Genomic DNA, 20,980 nt, shown 5'->3' on the forward strand with positions numbered 1-20,980 from the left:
TTCATGGTAGCAAAATACGTAATGATGACTAATTAGTTTCAATATTAGAAGTATGGATATCTTACATAAATCCTTAAACACCATTTCTGAACGAACGTATGGTATCTATGGAATAATGTGCGATGTTGTGCTGTTGTTATAGACTTACGTGGCAACAGTTTAAGTTATAGTGAAAGCGTCTGTTACTAGATGTCCGCCAACATTTTCCATTAATAGATAATCGATTAATGGACTATACCTCAGGCTTCACAGGTCCTGCTGTATCTATGGAGAAACAATATATGAATCAATGTCACTATCTAATAGGAAACAGACCGCGTGTTATGTGTTACCGAATACAATAAGTAAGTTGCTTGGTTTCAGCAATCTGCTCTTTCGGTTTTTACACATATGTTGTATTATATTTCTTCCCTCCTATCCTTTGTGTGTCATACACTGACGCCGGGATTTTAAAATCGCGAAACCAGTCCTGCTTTAAATAAATGTTCGTATAATTGAAACAGATCTCTCTGAATTATTAATAATGCCTCTCAGTTGCGAATGTCCATGTACCAAATCACTTGCTAAAAAGTAAAAACATCTTTAGCGAAAATGTTGTCCTTTGGCATATTTCATTCTTCCTACCTTCTCTCTCCCTCTTTTTCATTCTCATTCGTCCCCACCTCCCTTCTTCCCCCACTCCCTCCATCCTAGCTCTCTTTTTCCTTCGTCCACTTCATCTCTCTTTTTCAGTTCCTTCCCCCATATAACCCGCGCCCGTGCTCCGCTGCTGGAAATCTCCCGCACAGATTTACAACTGTGCGAATGCATGCTGGCCGTCGGCTGTAAATCTCTCGACGCCGCTATCGGTAATCGGTTCTAGCGCGCTGTTGAAAAAGAATACCGTATCCAGGGCGGGGCAGCTAGAGGAGCGCTAAAAGGATAAAGCAAACAACTGACGAGTGGCTCCACACTGTGAGTGAAGGTTTAATTGAAATTGCCAGTCGGCGAAGGCAGCAGGCTGAGAGAAGAGCAGCCAGCGACGGCGAAACCCGAGGCACATCGGCGCGGCGCTGCGCGGCGCGGGACGAGTGAATTGTCTGCTGCAATCTGGTGCCGCCGCTGCCTACAGAGGAGCCACCGCCGGCGGGCGTAATTTAAAGCGACAGCTCCGCGTCTCTCTCTCTGTCTCTCTCTCTCTCATTCCCACTCGTTCCTCGGCGTCTCTCTGTCCTTCGCCCTTCCGTCGCCCCCCTTGCTGCCCGTCTCTTCTCTCTCCGACACGCCCTCCGCCTGTGATATCTCTTTCCCGCTCCCAGTGCAAGCAGAACAATTACCGCGCACAAAGCGACCGCGCGCGCCGGCTGTTTCTGCAGCAGCCAGCCGTTGGCGCCCCTAACACAGCCGGCAAATCCGGGGGAAGCCGGCAGCGCTGCCCGCCCCCGCCATCCCCGTCCCACCACGTCTGCCAGTAGTCAGCTCGCCTTATTGCCCCGTCCTGCGCACTTCAAAGAAGAGCCGAGGACAGAAAAACGGAGGAAGTCGGCCACTAGGTGGCTGGAAATCCCGCCTGTAAAAGCTCCGTAGTCGGCCCTTTTAATTTAATGCCATTTAAGGGCCGTCGCTCGTCGCGACACCACAATACAGGGCGGCGAAACGCGAGGTGAAAATGAGCCGCCGCGGGCGTGAATTCGCGGCTGCTCGAACACTGGGCGAGCTCTCATCTGCGGAGTTGGACCAAACACGTTCGTGGCACCTCCCTACACTGACTCGTCTCGTCCCAGAGCAAGGAACAGAGGGAAGATCGCAAATGTCATACGCAAAGCAGCCGTTGGTTAGGACATATGTGCTTCGTTAATATTTGAATACATCTGAAATATCTTGTCTTATTAAGGCCATCTCCGTGTCAGTGCTTTTAGTGGTATTCAAATTTTTTTACCCTACACACTTGTGCTCATAGTATAGTGCAAACTTCTTGCTGGACAGAGAGCACCCAGGCGTTTCGTCAAATCGGTAATAATTTTCTGAGCCTTTATTCCGATTTTCCAAGTGTTTCAGTAGGAAACATTATTTACATTTTTCGTATAGTACATCACTTGTGCGATTTAACTCACCGTGCTAAAATCGCAAAAGTAAGAACAGCAGAAACCTAGAATGTACAAATCACTGATTTGGAGCCGATGACCATCATACAATTTTCAGCATCTGCCATCAACTGCCAATTTCTTAGCTTTCTGGGATATAGTGACAGACATTGCTACACAAAATATAATTAAATATTTCACAATCTCACTACTTAAAGTATGTTGTTTCCTTCATTACTTTTCTTATTATACAGAACGTATACGAAAATGAAATATTTTGTTCAAAAAGCTACAGAACATGACGTATATTGTCTCTTCGTCGGCAGAATATTGCTGAGAATATAATGACAAAACTTGATAATTTCAAACTATACTATTTATCGTACGTAGAAATCAGGAATTCTACTGTATTACAGTAATCTACGCTACTTTACACTATTTCTTAGTTGCTGCAAATAGAACCTATCTTAACACCGTAATTATTGACTTGCTCGTAATTGCACTTTAGCCAGCCGGAGTGGCTGAGCGGTTCTAGGTGCTACAGTCTAACGACCGTTTAGCGAACATTGCTGCCTATGAGCTTCTGCAGTAGACGCCTGGATCATGCTTCCATGCTGACTGCTGTACTTCTTCGAAGAAGGATGGAATTTGCACGCCAGTACCGCAGCTGGACGTCCAGCGTGACGACAGGTGGCCTTTTCAGATTAATCGACAAATGCTGGTCAAACTGCTGCTGCAGATGCAGTACGGCGTGTCAGAGCCATACACTGAAAGCGATTGTCCCATCTGTCGGGAGTGCCACGTGATCACCGGAGCCTAGTCTTCTTGCAAACATATACCCTCGCAACCACCACTGCCAGCAGTCATGTACAGTGGCTACATTCCTGCCAAGTCATTCTGCAATATCGCAAAAGAAACAATCTGCTTCTTGTAGCCCTATTACACGACCTCGTACCAATTCACTGAGATCTTGATGATGGCTTCTTTGTCTCCATAAATGCATTCTTGACTAACACCAGTTCACTACGTTCAATCTCAAAGGTAACTAACACTCACGATGATCACACCACGATTTAAAACGAACCTGATTTGGAACCTTATTATTGCACTATTAATGCCACTCCCATGCAACTGGCGCGAAACTGGAAGAGGCATTAGGTTTCAGATATAGAGACATGCCTACGGACTTTCGTTTATGCTGCACTACTATTTCTTGGTGTTGAAATATTCTTTCCGTCAGTGTACGTAGTTCTGTACAACAGACACATACCAACCATCCACGTAGCACATAAACACAAGTCAGCAGACGGTTGAGGATGCTATGAACTTGGTTGTATATATTGTATATATATATCAGTAATTCAAAACTACCCTCCAAAGCTGTGCGTTCAATTAATGACTCAACAATTAGAAATTTCAGAGAAAATCTTCAGCAGTTAGACTGGGGTGAGGTGTACAAAGGAACCCAATGCTAATTTAAAGTATAACTTACTTCATGATACACTTGTAAGAGAATTTGAAAACTGTTTCCCCAAGAAAGTAGTTAAATCTGATTATAACAAACCATGCAAAAAACCTTAGCTTACTAAAGGAATAAAAACATCTTGTAACCACAAAAGGGAACTGTATCTAACAACAAGAAAGAGTGATGACCCAGAAACAGATAAATATTATAGAAACTGCTGTGCTACATTAAGAAAGGTTATTAATAAGTTCAGAAGCATGTGCATCATGTCAGAGATTAATACCTCTGATAACAAAATCAAAACAATTAGGAATATTATTACAAGGGAGACAGGGCAACCAAGAGTACAGGATGACGGCATCACCATCAAAGAGAATGGAAAGTTGATAAACAAGCTGGAAGTCGAAAATCTTTTGGACAATCATTTTTTAAATGTTGTAGACAATATAGGATCTAAATGTTCATTAGAAGAAACAAGGCAGTTAATGGAAGAGGCCTTACCCACACCGTTTGATACAATTGAAATTCCACCCACCTCCCCTTCTGAAATTAGGAAGATAATAAGTTCTCTCAAAAATAAAAGCTCACATGAAATTGATGGCATTTTCAGCAGGATAATAAAAGCTTGTTCCCAAGAAATAAGTGGGATCCTTAGCCACATATATATAGCTCTCTGAATCAGAGTATTTTCCCAGATAGAATGATGTATGCCATTGTTAAACCACTGCAATAAAAAGGGGATATGTCTGATGTCAACAACTTCCGGCCAATCGCTCTTCTGACTGCCTTATCCAAAATTCTTGAAAAAGTAATGTATTGTAGAGTAGCTGCACACCTTTGTAAAAACAAAATTTTAACAAAATGTCAATTTGGTTTCCAGAAGTGTTTTTTAACGGAAAATGCTATATATACTTTCACTAATGAAATATAAAATGCTCTGAGTAACAGGAAATCACCCGTTGGGATTTTTTGTGATCTATCAAAGGCTTTTGACTGTGTAAATACATGGAATACTTCCACATATTCCATATTGCGTAAATATTGTGGAATACTTCTATATAAGCTCAAGAATTGTGGTATGAATGGAACAGTGCTCAAATGGTCTAAATCATACCTAACTAGAAGAGTGCAGATAGTTGAAATAAACAGTTCACATAATATGCAAAAAAACTGGTGATATCTCAAACTGGGGAACAATCAAGAATGAGGTGTCACTAGGTTCGGTCTTGGGTCCTCTGCTGTTCTTAATATATATTAATGACTTGCCATTCTATATTCACGAAGATGCAAAGCTGGTACTTTTTGCCGATGATACAAGTATAGCTATCATACCCAACAGTCAAGAATTAACTGGTGAAATTGTAAACGATGTTTTTCAGAAAATCATTGAGTGGTTCTCTGCAAATGGGCTCTCATTAAACTATGACAAAACACAGTATTTACAGTTCCACACAGTAAATGGAATAACGCCATTAATAAATATAGACTTCGATCAGAAATCGGTAGCTAAGGTAGAATATTCAAAATTTCTAGGTGTATGGATTGACGACAGGTTGAACTGGTAAAAACACACTGAGGATCTGCTGAAACGTCTTAGTTCAGCTACTTATGCTATTAGGGTCATTGCAAATTTTAGCGATATACATCTGAGTAAGCTTACCATGCCTTTTTTCATTCTGTGCTTTCGTATGGCATCATATTCTGGGGTAACTCATCATTGAGTAAAAGAGTGTTCATTGCACAGAAGCGTGTAATCAGAATAATTGCTGGGCCTCATCCAAGATCATCCTGCAGACACTTGTTTAAAGAGCTAGAAATCTTCACTGTACCGTCACAAAATATATATATATATATATATATATATATATATATATATTCACTTATGAAATTTGTTGTTAACTATCTGAAGGAATTCAAAAGTAATAGCAGTGTACATGGCTACAACACTAGGAGAAAGGATTATCTTCACTACTCAAGGTTAAATCTAACTTTAGCTCAGAAGGGGGTAAATTATGCTGCCACAAAAGTCTTTGGCCACTTACCTAATAGCATCAATAGTCTGACATATAGCCATATAGCATTTAAAAGGAAATTAAATGAATTTCTTAATGGCAACTCCTTCTACTTATTAGAAGAATTTTTGGATATAGTAAATGGGTAATTTCCCAACTCCCCACAAAAAAGAAAAAAAAAATATGTTGGGTGTCATGTAATATTTTGTGTAATGTAATATCTTATATAGACACCTTTTATTAAACTGACACGTTCCACATCATTACGAAGTGTCGCATTCATGATCTGTGGAACAAGTACTAATCTAATCTAATGAAAACTTAAAGTGGAAGAACCGTATTATTGAGATGCTCAAACATTTCAGCTACCTTTGCTCTTCATGTAATTGCTGAGTTTGGAAACAAATGAATGAAGATCCTGGCACTTCAGCGTATTTCGCATATACATCCTACAGAATAAATTTCTAGCTTAACTCACTTCTTAGAAACAAGGTACTAATGGCACAAAAGCAAGTGGAGTTGAACAATACAGGGTGGCCAACACATAGGCACCTAAGCAACGAGTTATACATCTTAACAGCATCATCATAATATATATATTCGCCAATGTAGTACTTCAAAAAATCCATCACAATTAGAGAGAAATAGTGATGTACATAACTACCGTAAGAAATAGTGATGTCCATACCTACTGTACTGCAGAAAATATGGGGTTTATTTTCCATTATTAAAAGTGTCAGTGGTTCAGAAAGATTTTTAATGTTCAGAAACACAAAGTATGCATCATTTTTACAATAACAAGAAACGTCTGATAGGTAGTAAAGTAAGCTTTAAATATGACCTAAAATCATTTCTGTTATATAATTCCTTCTGCTTTGTGGACGAAATTTTATTACAGAACTGAAAGCCTGAAAGAAATCTTGTTCTTAAATGAAACTGCACGAGTAAGCTTAAAATGATAGCATATTCAATAATGTTAACACTTGCCTCTCGTTCCAGATCATTTCAATGAATGAATCATTCAAATGATCTAGCTAAGGAATTAACAAGCTCAATACAACATTACTGAATAGCCATTTAAGTACTTCCACTGTACAATACTGTACGAGACAGCAAATAAAGGTCACCCCAAATATATACAGAAAGAATAAATATATCGAAGTGTGGTTTCCCCAATTCAAAGTGGACATTAAGGTGAATTTCCTGTAGTTCTTGAGTAATGCAATGATGTAATTAGAGATAATAGTCTGTATGGTCATATGTTTAGTCGAACAGTTTATCAATACAAAACCAAACAACGTCTACAGTAGGCAGTCCAGTAGAAGACAAACAGATATCTCCAAAAACAGAACTAACAGAAGTTGGACAGTCAAAAGTAGAATCAAGAAAGATAAGTGCTAAGAAACCTAATGTAGCAGGAAAAACACTTCAGCTGTTCGAATTTAAAAAATCCGCAGGAAACCTAGAAACACCACAATATCAGTCATTTTCAACTGAAATAAATAAGAAGTTTGGAAAAGTTTAAATGATATACTTTCAGTAGAAAGTTGAAGTAATCGTAAAAGACATGGTTGTCGAAAGAACAAATTTAATATATAGAAAAAGCTAAATGAAGTTCGGGTAAACAAGGTTGTTGGATACCTTGTAGAAATGACATCATATCAAATCCTGAGATAATACACAAGCATGACTCGAAAATGGCGACTATTAATCCCAAACGTGGAGTGAAAATATGAAAATCAAATACAGAATCAATTAACTTATTAGTTAAAAATACTAAAGGTATTGGATTTTAAGGTAGGGGCAAACAAATGTCTAAATAACAACGGAGAAACCACGATAATGGTAGAATATACAAAATGAAAGAAACAAACAGATAACCAAATGTGGCTGGTACCGAAAACATCATTTAACCTGTATTGTTCAAGACCAGTACCAAACAAAGGAAGCCAAAAGGCGATAGCAGTACTACAAACCAAAAGACATTACCGTCAGATAAAGCACAAATTCGCGAAAACTGACAGAAAGCTGTTTAGACATCAGGTGACCTACATAGACCAGTTTTAAAATAAGTACCGATTATGAAATCTTAAACCTTACACAATAAAAACATCTTTAACAAAAGAAGGCTCATACACATCAGACAACAAGTTTAAAACCCACAAAACAATGCCATACATCAAATAAACGCAAACCAAACATCTTCCACATAAAAATACCACTGACTCCCCATCTAAAGCCAACCCAAACCACCTCAACACCACACAAAAAGTATCAACTACCCCCATTTTACTAACTAAACGCAACCTATGCATTTTCCCCATTACCTCATAAACCCTAGGAAAATACAACAGTCCTGACGAGTACTCTTCCATCAGCAGACGTCATCAAGATGTGCTTGCAAGAAAAAACAGCCCCACTCAGCAAGATATTTGACAGCCAACCAATATCCCTCAGTAGTAATAGCAACCCTCTTCATAGATTTCTTCCTTAACATTGGTGAGGATTCTTGTGTGTCCCAGTAATCCAAAGACCAATGCTGGTCTGAGTTATGCTTCTGGTAGAGTCACCACATGTGAGATTGGTCTTCTGGTAAAAATTTGCATCCTGGCGACGATCACACGAGGCTTTACCCATGTCTGACATTCCTTTCAGTTACTTGCGTCAGGCATCCTCTATTACCTTTCACATTGCCTATGGTGGCCAGCTCTTGCTTTTTCGACTCCAACGATGTTAGATTGTTAGGCGGGAAGGTGCCTTACATTTTCAACTTGAATTTAAGAAGATGCCAACAGCTCAGGCGACAGAAAAAGAGTTTAAAATAACACCAAAACGGTAAAGAGATGGAATACATATCTTCAAGGTAAGCACAACTTGAAGCCAGGCATTGGCATTTTGCCTAGGAATGATAATTAGAAATATTATTCAGCTGGCTCGGAAGCTGTATAACGGTATCCTCATCCCAAGGCTTAACTGGTGCAGTGCTCTTAACGCAGGTAGTGGATTTTATCTTCACAGAATCTCAATGCAAATCACAGCCTTGGATAAAAAGGGATAAATCATGGATACAGTAAGCCAAGAGTAAATCATTAGGTATGACAGCAGGATGAAAATAACTAAATGGCATGTATGAGAGAATGGGAATAAATAAATGGAGTTAGATCACAAATTAAAGGTAAACAAATTGATATAGCTGTTATAACAGAGACAAAAATAACCTGAAGTGCACAGCAGATCTTGATTTGACTTAAATTCAATGGCATACAGGCTGTTAGGGGTGAAAGTCTCAATAGTTTTATAGGTGACTGAGAACAGTGAACTGAGTAAAATTGCATTACTTCTTCTGCAGACTAATTACTACATCTCTTAAATGCAGCATGATTTTAGGTTGGTTAGTATCTCCAAGAACATCTAGCAAGAGCGAGTCATTAACATTTATTTTCCCATAGACAGCAGGTTAGGAGTCGAGGTGTGGAGACATCAACGCAAAACAATTAGTCCTTTATTTATTAAAAGTTGTTCAGTTTAAATTTAAATTTGACTGAGGATGTTTACACTTTGTAAGCGTATATGCACTTGAAGAAGGGAAGAAAAGAGAAATACTCCTTTTCTACAACGGTCTGAAGACAGCTGTAAATGAAATAAATAAGAGATATCGGGTTCTCAGCTATGGAGATTTAAGAGTAGGAAACATACATATCTCATGAGTGAGTAAATTTAGAGAACAATACATCAACAAAAATGGTGAAGAACTGAGACTGTTTACAATCTTCGACCGTCTTAAGATCACTAATACATTTTCGGAGATACATAAGATTATACGTAGAGGGGTTTCTGATCTGTAGTAGACTACATAATCGCAAATGACAGGATATGTAATCATGTTCAAGATGTACACATACATCGAGCAAGTGATATACACACATCAAAAAAAGTTTTGCATCACACATCGAGCAAGTGATATACACACATCAAAAAAGTTTTGCATCACCCCATCTCCCAGAAGTCCTGAAAATAGGCGTTGACTGTGGATATTGTATCACAGAACCTTTGACTGTTCAGAGCGGTCGCTAAACCAGCCCAAAGATCAATCATGCATGGGAAGCGCCTATTAGACGGATGGGGCCCGACAGGCAATCAGTTCCAGTCATTCCACCATGAAGGAAGTACATACCTCGTGTTGTCTGTAGTTCAACCGTGGCTAGGAGGTCAATACCGCGGTTCGATCGCGTACGCATTGTTACTTTGTGCCAGGAAGGGCTCTCAACAAGCGAGGTGTCCTGGCATCTCCTAGTGAACCACAGCGATGTCTTTCGGGCGTGGAAGAGATACAGAGAGACAGGAACTGTCGATGACATGCCTCGCTCAGGCCGCCCAGGGGCTACTGCTGCAGTGGATGACTGCTACGAACGGATTATGGCTAGGAGGAACCCTGACAGTAACGCCACCATGTTGAATAGTGCTTTTTGTGCAGCCACAGGATGTCGTGTTACGACTCAGACTGTGCGCAATAGGCTGCATGAAAGCAGTTTCACTCCCGACTTCCATGGCGAGGTCCATCTTTGCACCCACGACACCATGTAGCGTGGTACAGAAGCACCGAATAACATGGCGAATGGACCTCTCAGGATTGGCATCACGTTCTCGTCACCGATGAGTGTCACATATGCCTTCAACCAGACAATCGTCGGAGACGTGTTTGGAGGCAACCCAGTCAGGCTGAACGCCTTAGGCACACTATCCAGCGAGTGCAGCAAAGTGGAGGTTCCCTGCTGTTTTGGGGTGCCATTATGTGGGGCTGACGTACGCCACTGATGTTCGTGGAAGGTGCCGTAACGGCTGTACGATACATGAATGCCATCCTCTGACCGATAGTGCAACCATATCGGCAGCACATTGGCGAGGCATTCGCCTTCATGGAAGACATTCGCGCCCTCATCCTGCAAATCTTGTGAATGACTTCCTTCAGGATAACGACATCGCTCAACTAGAGCGGCCAGCATGTTCTCCAGACATGAACCCTACCGAACATGCCTGAAATTGATTGAAAAGAGCTGTTTATGGACTACATGACCTACCAGCCACTCTGAGGGATCTGCGCAGAGTCGCTGTTGAGGAGTGGGACAATCTGGAACAAGAGTACCTTGATGAACATTTGGATAGTATGCCACGACCAATACAGGCATGGATCAGTGCAAGAGGATGTGCTACTCTGTTTTAGAGGTGCCGGTGTGTACTGCAATCTGGACCACCACCTCACTGTATTGTGATACAACATGCAATGTGTGGTTTTTATGAGCAATAAAAAGGAGTAAATGATGTTTATGTTGGTCTCTGATCCAATTTACTGTACAGCTACCGGAAATCTCGGAACCGAGGTGATGAACAACTTGTTTTGATGTGTGCATTTTCCGATCACTGTTCAGTCATCACAACACTTACAATGGCAGTTTAGTGAAAGAATCTGAACAAAGCTTGAGGATGTCTTTAAGGTGAGTGTTAGGAAATTTTATCAAAGTCACCTACAGAAATTTCTGTTAGGCTCCAATTGTTCAGGATATAGAGGAAAAAACGGCAAAGTATTAAAGAAAGCATAGAAATAGCGGTGTGTGAGGCACTGGCGATAAGATGAACTTAAGTAAAAAGAAGGGATAGTGAATTTTGAATGAAAATGTGGCAGAGGCTATCGAAGAGAAAGATAGAACCGATAAAAAACTTCTACAGACAAAACACCTGAAAGTGAAGAGGAGTATAAGCAAAAACGGAACCTTGCCATACAACATACAGAGGCTAGCATACCAAGAGTCATGGGATCGTTGTATAACTGAAGCAGAGCAGGCAAACTTTTGTCCATAATCTAGTGAAACCTTTAAATAGAGCAGGGAATCGTACAGCAGAACGAAATACAATTAGCGACGTTCGGTGGAAACAGTAGATCGAAGTTGAAGGAGGAAGAGATAACATTACTGAACAATGCTGTGGATTCAATCACAATGGAACTGCAACTACTTTTGAAAACTACGAAAAACAGGAGATAATGTGGACCTAATAGTATTAACATGGAACTTTGAAGTGTTCTTAACATAAATACTTGCGTTCGAAGTTGTATTTTGTTTATACTTGTATAAGTCCACAGGGCTTAGTTTTGCAGTGAGAAGATCACTCTGTCATTGAAATCGATATACAATAATAGTAAAAAGATAGTTTCAAACTTATGTGACCAATGCTGCAGTTTCAGCTGTTTCGAACATGAATTTAATAATTAATTTCACAGCCTTATCGTGTTAATAACTCATGCAAGTCATCAGCCAATTAATATAATAATGCTCCAAGTTTTACTTACGAAAGATCAGGCTTACATAACAGAAGTTGTTTACTTTAGCGATGATTTGTGTTCCACACAATTCAGATGATTTTTGACATTTGTACCAATGGAAGATGGCGTAATGCTGTGATCTAGATCCTGCTATGAAGCATATCATACAATCAAATAACGGTTGTTTGTTTCTGAAAATGTTTAATATATATTAGCATTAGTAAAATCCTAAATAATTGCTAAATATAGGAAGTGATATAAAACTGTTGTGGAATTAGCCACCCAAACTCAACTCAATATATATTTGCAAAAATAATTACTAATCGTATGAGCAACATAAAGTGGATTCTGGGAAGACCTTTAAGCAGTGAAATTTACCGTAAATAATTTTTAGAAAAGCGATGATAACTCTATTTAGAGACACATATAGCTTTTATTGACTACAGAAAAGCTTTAGACTGTATGAACAGAAAGAAACTGTGGGACATAATTACTAAAGCTGAATATGCGAGACATCATACTGAAGCTATAAAAAGCTTATACATGGGTAGACAAAGAGTAATAAAGGTTCGTAATAATAAAACGGAAGGTGTTAGCTCCATTAAGAGCCATAGCAGAGCCGTTTTCTGTCTGCAGCCTTGTTTAGTGTTTATGTAATTGTAACTATACATGACTGTTTTAAGGAGCGCCATTAAACGTTTTTTTTTCAAATTTATTTTACTACAGTATAACAGTCAACCCACAGTCACAGTAAATTACAGAAAGCTTACATGACTAGTTTCAGTGAAGCTCAGTCACCATTATAAAATGTAACAAGTATGAAATAAGTTTGCTATCAGTTGCGAGAATCTAAAGTATAAGTAACATCTGAGAACAGCACCTTTGTCATAGGAAACAATACCGTGAATTTATCATGTTAAATTAAATCTTGTTAAGCAGCAATGGCAAAGAAGCAAGATCGTTGGAATTGAACGCCATAAAGCATTTATCTATGCAAAACAATAAAGTCTTAAAGTTGTACATGTTGGATTGTGCAAGTAGTTGGACAGTGCCAGTCCTAATCCAACATATACGGCATTAAGATTTTAATGTTCTCTAAGGATAAAGGCTTCACAGTGATCAATTGCATTGATGTTGCTTCTTTGCTATTACTACATAACAAAGTTTAATTTAATGTGATAAATTCACAGTATTGTTTCCTATGTCATAGGTGTTATGGTTCGATGTTACTTGTATTGCAGGTTCTCACAATTAATAACAGACTTATTTCATACTTGCTAATTTGATAATAGTGACTGAGCTTCACCAAAGCAAGTGATGTAAACGTTATATAATTTACTGTGAATATGGCTTGAAAGCTGTACTGAAGTCAAATAAATTTGAAAAAAACGTTTTTTAATTGATTTCATTATGAACTAGAATATTCTTCTGTATGCAGATGATGTTACGATTTTGAAAGAAGGAGAAGATGGGCGACAAAAGTCAGTGTAGAAACTACATCAGTTAGGGAAAACAGGATGTACTCTTAGAAAGCAAAAGGAAACAAATCATGGCTCATCATGGGAAACACCCCACCCAGTAACAAAAATAATAATAAATAATAAACCACTTCAGCAGGTCTACAGTTTTAATGTTTTTGGGATATCACATAAGCTACGATAAAGAAATAAAAAACAGAAGGGAACATTGTTAAAATTTTGTAAAAATGGGGGCTACACCTCTGCTATACGGAAGTGAGCCAGGGATCCCCAGCAAATGGAACAAAAGGAAACTCTAAGCAACAAAAATGAGATTTCGTCCGAAAGTCAGAGGTGTTGCCAGGTAATATCATGTTAGGAATTAAGATATTAGCAATGAACCAGTCATTTATAAAACTGATGAAGAGAGTGAAGAAAATAAAACGTTATGGAAACATCACATACGACGGATAATTGCAGAGCAGATCACTGATCAGACCATAATATACCAGCCAAGAGGAAGAAATGTCCTAGGAAGACAGAACGAGGTGGCAGTGAAAAGTGAAGACATAACAGGTGCAAATACTAAACCTTCATGTGCTGGCTAAGAAGTATTAGTACAGGCCCCAGTCTCAGAGACTTTAAATTCAAGATTGTGGTTCACAATTAGGTGATCGCAGTCCTTACTGCCCTACGGGTTATAGGAAGTGAACCCACCTGTCATAATAGTAGATCATTTAGCGGCATCCTCCTCTATGAGTAAAGCAGAAGCATGCTGACTGTAATCAGCAACTACATATAATAAAGTATCAGCTCAGTTCCAATCAAAAATAACAGACCTGCAAACCCAAATACCAACAACACCATAGCCCCTTCCACTCGTCTCTCTACCAAAATAAGATTCATCATCTTCCACTATCACCACAACCCCCTCTAATACGAAACCCTTACATGTAATGAATTCCCCACATACCTCTCTAAGAAATGAAACCTTTCTATTACTGCCCATTCATGATCACCAGTTCCATTTATGACGTATTCGAAAGAGGACTACTGACAAAAATAATACGACATAACAATAACATAGAGACTGAATCTCAACCTATGAAACAACGTACCTGGCATGATGGATTTCCATACATAATCTCGACGACGCCGCCAGAAGAACGTTGAAATGAAACATTGCCAAATTGATATTAATGTCACATATACGTCAGCGAAAGTACTAGCTTATAACAACAAATGCTTGTTAAATTTTGTAGCTATTTCATTGTACTCCACAATATACGACTACTAAATATTAACTTTGGTTTCATTTTGCAAAAATTACACCGAAAGACCATGAACAAATCAAATAAAACATCAAAACAAAGGAATAAAACAAGAAAATAAAATAAAGGACAAATGTTTTAAACAAGTGTTAGTCACAAAATCATATTCGATCAGTGAAAGAAATTAGCACACTGGTCAAAAAATTTATTTCCAGATGAAAATTAGTTTCTATTTCAGAGTTCATATAAATTGCAATCACTATTTTCACTCATTATTAAGACAACTGAAAATATGGTTTAATCTCTGAAATCTCAGAGCTTCTTAACAAATTACGACAGTGACATGTCACAGCTAAAAGTCGACATTCAAACTGACCCCAACTATCAGTGAAATTAAAAAGCAAGTAAGATAGCATATTCAGAAGAGACGATGGCCAGGTGCAAAAAGACGAGGAACTGCCTAACGAAGTAATAAAAGGGGAAGTGAGAGTCCATATGAAAGACAAAGGTGATCAACTATCAGAATCACAGACAGGAATTGTTTTTAAAGATATACAATCAAATAATAGCTTCATTCCCGAATCAAGAGACACACGAATTGACGTAATAATATTATTCGCACATTCGCGAAGATAGCAAGGACTGATAATGCGACAACTACCATACAACCACTTTAGCGTCCAATGCAACAACCAGTTCACTAACAAGAAGAATATACGAAGAATGGAGAAGAAGAAGAAGGAGGAGAAGAAGAAGAAGAATAAGATGATTATCAGTTTGGCTTTAGGAAAGTTAAGGGCACCTGAGAGGCAACACTGATGCTGCGGCTGATAATGGACGCAAAGCTGACAACAAATCAAAATACTTAGATAGGATTTGTCGTCCTGGAGAAATAACTTGAAAATTTAAAACTGCAAGATGTTATATAAAAGTAAGAGCAAGCTTCAGATTAATGGGGGTATTGCATGATATGAATAACAATCAAGAAGAAACAGTAAGAATAAAAGACCAAAAACAAAGTACTCGGATTATGAAAAGTGTAAGGCAGAGTTGCAGTCTTTCGCCATTACTGCTCTCCCTGAACATCAAACAAGAAATGACGTAAATAAAGGAAGATTAGTGGCGTAAAAATATCGTTAATGTGTTTCAATGGTGATACTGCTATCGTTAGTGAAAGTGAAAATGAATTACAGCTTTCGAATGAATTGAACAGTGTCATGAATAAAGGATATGGATAGAGGGTACACCAAAGAAAGACGATAGTAACCCCTCCTGAGAAATTCCCTTGCCCTCCCTTCCTCATCCCCACTCGCCCATTTCCGCCCCCATTAGAAATTGGCGGAAAAAAGACTCAGTCTGTGCTGAGTTATATGTATAGAAAGATCCCACAACATGAAATTCAAACCAATGTCAATAGAACAAGTCTTTGCGGACCTGTTAATGGGGAAGAATCTCAAAACACGAAATTCAGATCAGTGTCAATATATATAATAATATATTCTTCAATTCAATTTGGGTACTCTTTATTTAAAGAATTTGTGGGAGAGAGGGTTCCTCTTCTCCCTTCCTTCACTTCCCTATTCCCCTTCCCTATCTGGAAACTGGTGGCAGAAAGACGCAATCTGCGCTGAGCTGTCACACTGGGAGGATCTCATTACACAAAGTGGGCGGTAAAATTCGAGCAATATATTTATTTAAACATTAATTAAATTAATTAATCAGATTGGGAGGGGGAATATTAAGCAGTGGTTCTCTTTGTTTGGATAGGAAAAACGGCCCACTCTTCCAATGATACAAATGGCGGGAAACAGTCCATTTGCGTTACCCTAACAGATTAATTGTTATACAGTTTACAGGAGACAAGTTAGGGAAAAACATTCCAGAAGATCTAAGTGAAATAGATTACTTATAAACCTTATAATGATTCTTCTGCGCAATGAAACAAAGTTTGTAAATCACAAGCATACATTTTCGAAATGAAATAATTTAATTGTCACCTTAAATAGATTCTCGTGCTAAGTATATCCGACATCTCATAAGCACCGAACTTTGAGAACACAGACACCTTCTCCACTATAATGATTCCATTGAACATCTCTGGCAAAAAAGGAAACCACATACGTGATCATGGAGTGAATACTGTCCTCCGACACCAGCAGAGGTGGGAGTAGAAGCAGCGCTGCCCGGGAGAGGATTAGAGGCCCACACCCGCGTCAGCCACACTGGCGATTGGGCGTCCATCTCCCGGTATTCACATGCCAGCTGTACCAGATGCTCAGAGGTCAGACAGACTGTCACCATGATCACCCAACCACCAACCACTCAATTTACACATGGAGTGAATGATCGTCCAGCACAAACACACATCATATTGAATGTTCTCAAATTTGCATGTATAAATTGGAATATACATGAAACACTCACATCCGCTTCGCTGCTGCTCAACCACCATACTGGATAATTCCCTATTCAGCCACCGAGAGGGCACTGCGAGCACTTCTTCTCGGACTTTCCCCATGGCTACAGGTCAGTGACAACCATCTGGTGGCCGTGTGGTTAAAGGCGCTGCAGTCTGGAACCGCATGACCGCTACGGTCGCAGGTTCGAATCCTGCCTCGGGCATGGATGTTTGTGATGTCCTTAGGTTAGTTAGGTTTAACTAGTTCTAAGTTCTAGGGGACTAATGACCTCAGCAGTTGAGTCCCATAGTGCTTAGAGCCATTTTTGAACAACCATCCGAAGCCTTTCTTTGCAACTAAGCTATGGCTTTTAGTAGACGAAGCTCATGACCATCCCTGCCACTGGCTGCGGCATACCATGAAACAAGCACGTGCCGTTTGGACATGTAGCTCTAACTGCAGTTCCACCCCTGACATAGACTCTCCCCTGTTTAAAAATCCACTTTACCCAGTCCGAGATATTGTTATCCGTGTATCTCGAATTTCTCGGATGGACTGTAGTTTCGTTCCTTTTATAGTAGTTATTTTTCAAATCAGAGGAAATTGTAGCATACAAGCGTTTCCACATCGCGAAATTATCGCCACTTGTCGGGAAGATCCAGTACAGTAGTATGGCATAGGCTTGTTCCTGTAAGTGTTCTCTCATCAGGTAAAAAAATCTGTTGTTTTCAGTTTAATATCTGTCACATCATACATCAGAAGCCTACAACATCAAAATCATTTTTGGCTCATTATTTGGGGCTAAAAATATGCTCTGTCTCTGTCACAGGATGCCGTCTTTCTTTCGAACTCTGTTATGAGTCAGAATCTAACTCATGAGGTATCTTAATATAGGCCAATACCAGCAAAGGAGTTGTAAATATCAGGTTAACACAAAAATCACGATATAAATTCGGAAATACAGCAGGTTTTATTACAATGGTCATCTTTTCCTGTTTAGGTGAAAGATTGGTATATAGTTGAAATATTTCGCTGCAAAGAAAAATGCATCATTACTGCTCAATCTCGCTAATCATATCTGTGGTACTCTCGCCTTCCCTTACAACTGCACGGTGGGATGTCATTGACATAAAAATGATTCACTGCTCAATTAAATTTATCATACTGAACGATTTTTTTTTCCAGCAGTCACATTAGACTCACCAAGTAACCGTTACAGAGGCATCTGTAACATCTCTAGGGGCTTCCCAAAGGCTAGGCAGTCACTTCCTCTGATACCAAACAGGGTGGTACTGTTGGCAAATAGACGAAGATATCGAACCATAATTAAGTTCTTTCTGTCGGTTGCCTTGTCATGTTGGTGGAAGTAAGTCACTTAGAATTCCGATATACTGCTCCCGGACTATTCCAGATGAGATCTGTCGGTCTATGTGGGCAGCAGTGTTCACTCTCTTATCCAACCTGACATCAACTCCGCCACATCAACACCGCCTCCCTGGCTCGTATAGATGCAACGATATTAAGCTGATAAAACTAGTGGAACAAGTCCACTACGGCCCCATCTGTGTTGCCAAATTTATTCCGTTATTGCAGATCCAAGATGGCGGCCCTATATACGGAAACTCCCAACTCACAATTTTGGCGAGAAAATAGGTCAATTGGGCTACCCCCAATAACTCAACTCCACCTTAGCACCTCTCCCATCCTCCCTCATCTGCTCCCGCCCCCCCCCCCCCGTCCTCCCTTACCACATCTGGAAATTAGTGGGAGTAGGACTCAGTCTGTGTTGGGCTGCTGAATAGGAGGATGGACGTAATTGTTTACTATGTGTACTGTGTGTTCAATGGGTGAGATATCTGTGCTGGAGAAGGAGTTTAACTGGTGTTTTAGCTGTAATCATCAAGCTGAGGGCTGTGTCCATAGCCACCTGCGCGAAACTGGGAAAACCATGATATTTCGAGAACGTATGAATAAGACGAATACTATTCATCAAATAATGAAGATGCACCAGGATGGCACTAAGATACGCTTTGCAATTCATGCTGATAAACGCGTGTGCTTCAAGTGTGGTAGATCATTCAATAAAACTCCAGTCAACCTTCTGAAGTGCATGAGGCAAGACGTTCATCAACTCTGGCGCACGCACTCCACGACCCAGAGTTTCTGCGTCCATTGGAAGAGGCCACGTGCTGGCCTGCATCGCCGGGCAAGTGGTACCCGCAGGGCTGCAACACTTGCACCTCCTACCACTTTGAAAGTATCGACAGCCTTCCTCCTTGATATTCCAGCACAGAACACCTTCTCGTTGAACACAGACTGCTTCAGGAGTTATTATGTCTGGTGTCTAAACAATATGCGGAATATTTGTTGGTTTGTGGGATTGAACGGACCAGACTACTAGGGCCATCGGTCCCTTGCGGAACATTGTCACATATATATCTGGAAGATGCCACAGGAACTGAATGTACAACTCACAAAGAGAGAGAGGGAGAGGGAGAGGGAGAGAGAGAGAGAGAGAGAGAGAGAGAGAGAGAGAGAGAGAGAGAGATAGAGAGGAAGAGAAGGCTTTGCGGATGGGACAAGAATATTTAAACAATTTGCGAAGTGCGTACGTTTCATTGCAAGGAATACCACCACGACCACAATCGAACCTGCAGTCTAAATAAAAGATTGCAGCAGAGTTGTCAAACCATCCCTGAGGCACTTCGCGTGCTTTTGTGGAATATATTACATCCTTTCCTTCTCATTGAACATGAGCAGCTTCAGGAGAACTAAAACTAGTTTAATGTGCCTTTAAATATTCTTCAAAAATATCGCTGCAGACTCGTATGATTCAATTTTGCGGTCTATACCACCACACTTGAACACAGACTCTTAAAAGATCGCTACACATTTGCGAAACATCCCTGAGACGCGTCACACGCTTTTGTGAGAAATAGATACCGTAATTGATATCAGCTGCAATATCCTATTTTACATGTGAAATATCCTATTTGGAAAACGAAATGAACGTCTCTTTAAACAGGGCGCTCACAACTTTTCGAAATTTAAAAGCTTTTTTTAGGGCACTGCCAGAGAGAGAAAAATTCCTGATTTCTACAACTGCCGTCGTGTTCATCACTTCTTTGAACACTGATTAGGTTTAGTTTATATTTGCTGCTTAAGACAGAGATGTTATTTTCCTCACTTCTCAAAGCACACTGGTGTCCAAGCACAGACGGGAAAATCAGAGAAATTGTACTCGTATATCTATAAGTTCAGGACATATTTCGAATCCCACAGCAGATCGTGAAACAAAGACAGATTATAATCTCATATGACGTTATGGGATGAATTTAAACCAAGTAGGCAAGGTATTTTCGATTTTCCTATCACCTATTGCTGAAAGCATCCACACTGCAGTGCAATTGCGCTTAGTCACTGCTGCAGTTCTATGGCATAACCTGCCAAAGGAATTTATTGTCAAGTTGTAATCCCAAGAATTTAAACTTGTCGACCTCTGCTATCTGCTTGTCGTTATATTCTGGACTTACGCTGTAAGTTCAAATGTATCCAGAGACAATTATCCAAAGCTGATTTGACAACTAGATTCACCCATGGGGCGTTGTCTTGTCAATAGATAAGCAGTAACAGCAATGCGATTTTGTTAGGAGTGGTCAGTGACTTCAAATTTCGTCTAGTCACTGGATGTTATCCGAGTAACAAACGCATGAGGGACATACAAATCTTTCGCAAGCAGCCCAACTGAACTGCTGCTCGTGGAAAACGCAAATGAACAACCACAGCTACAACAAGATCAGGCAGAGCTCGTGTATTGACGGACAGGAACCACCAGGCATTTAAGAAGCATTATATGCAGTGCCCCACAGTGAAGTACGGAGGAGGTGGTGTTACGGTATGGGTGGTGTTTTTCAAGCTTACTGTGTGGTTCCCTAATTTAAGTTGACCACATTCGTGGTGGTCAAAGCTGGGCCCAGTTTTATGACACCTCTCTGCT

This window comes from Schistocerca americana, chromosome 5 (genome assembly GCF_021461395.2).
Source record: "Schistocerca americana isolate TAMUIC-IGC-003095 chromosome 5, iqSchAmer2.1, whole genome shotgun sequence".
Taxonomy (NCBI): domain Eukaryota; kingdom Metazoa; phylum Arthropoda; class Insecta; order Orthoptera; family Acrididae; genus Schistocerca; species Schistocerca americana.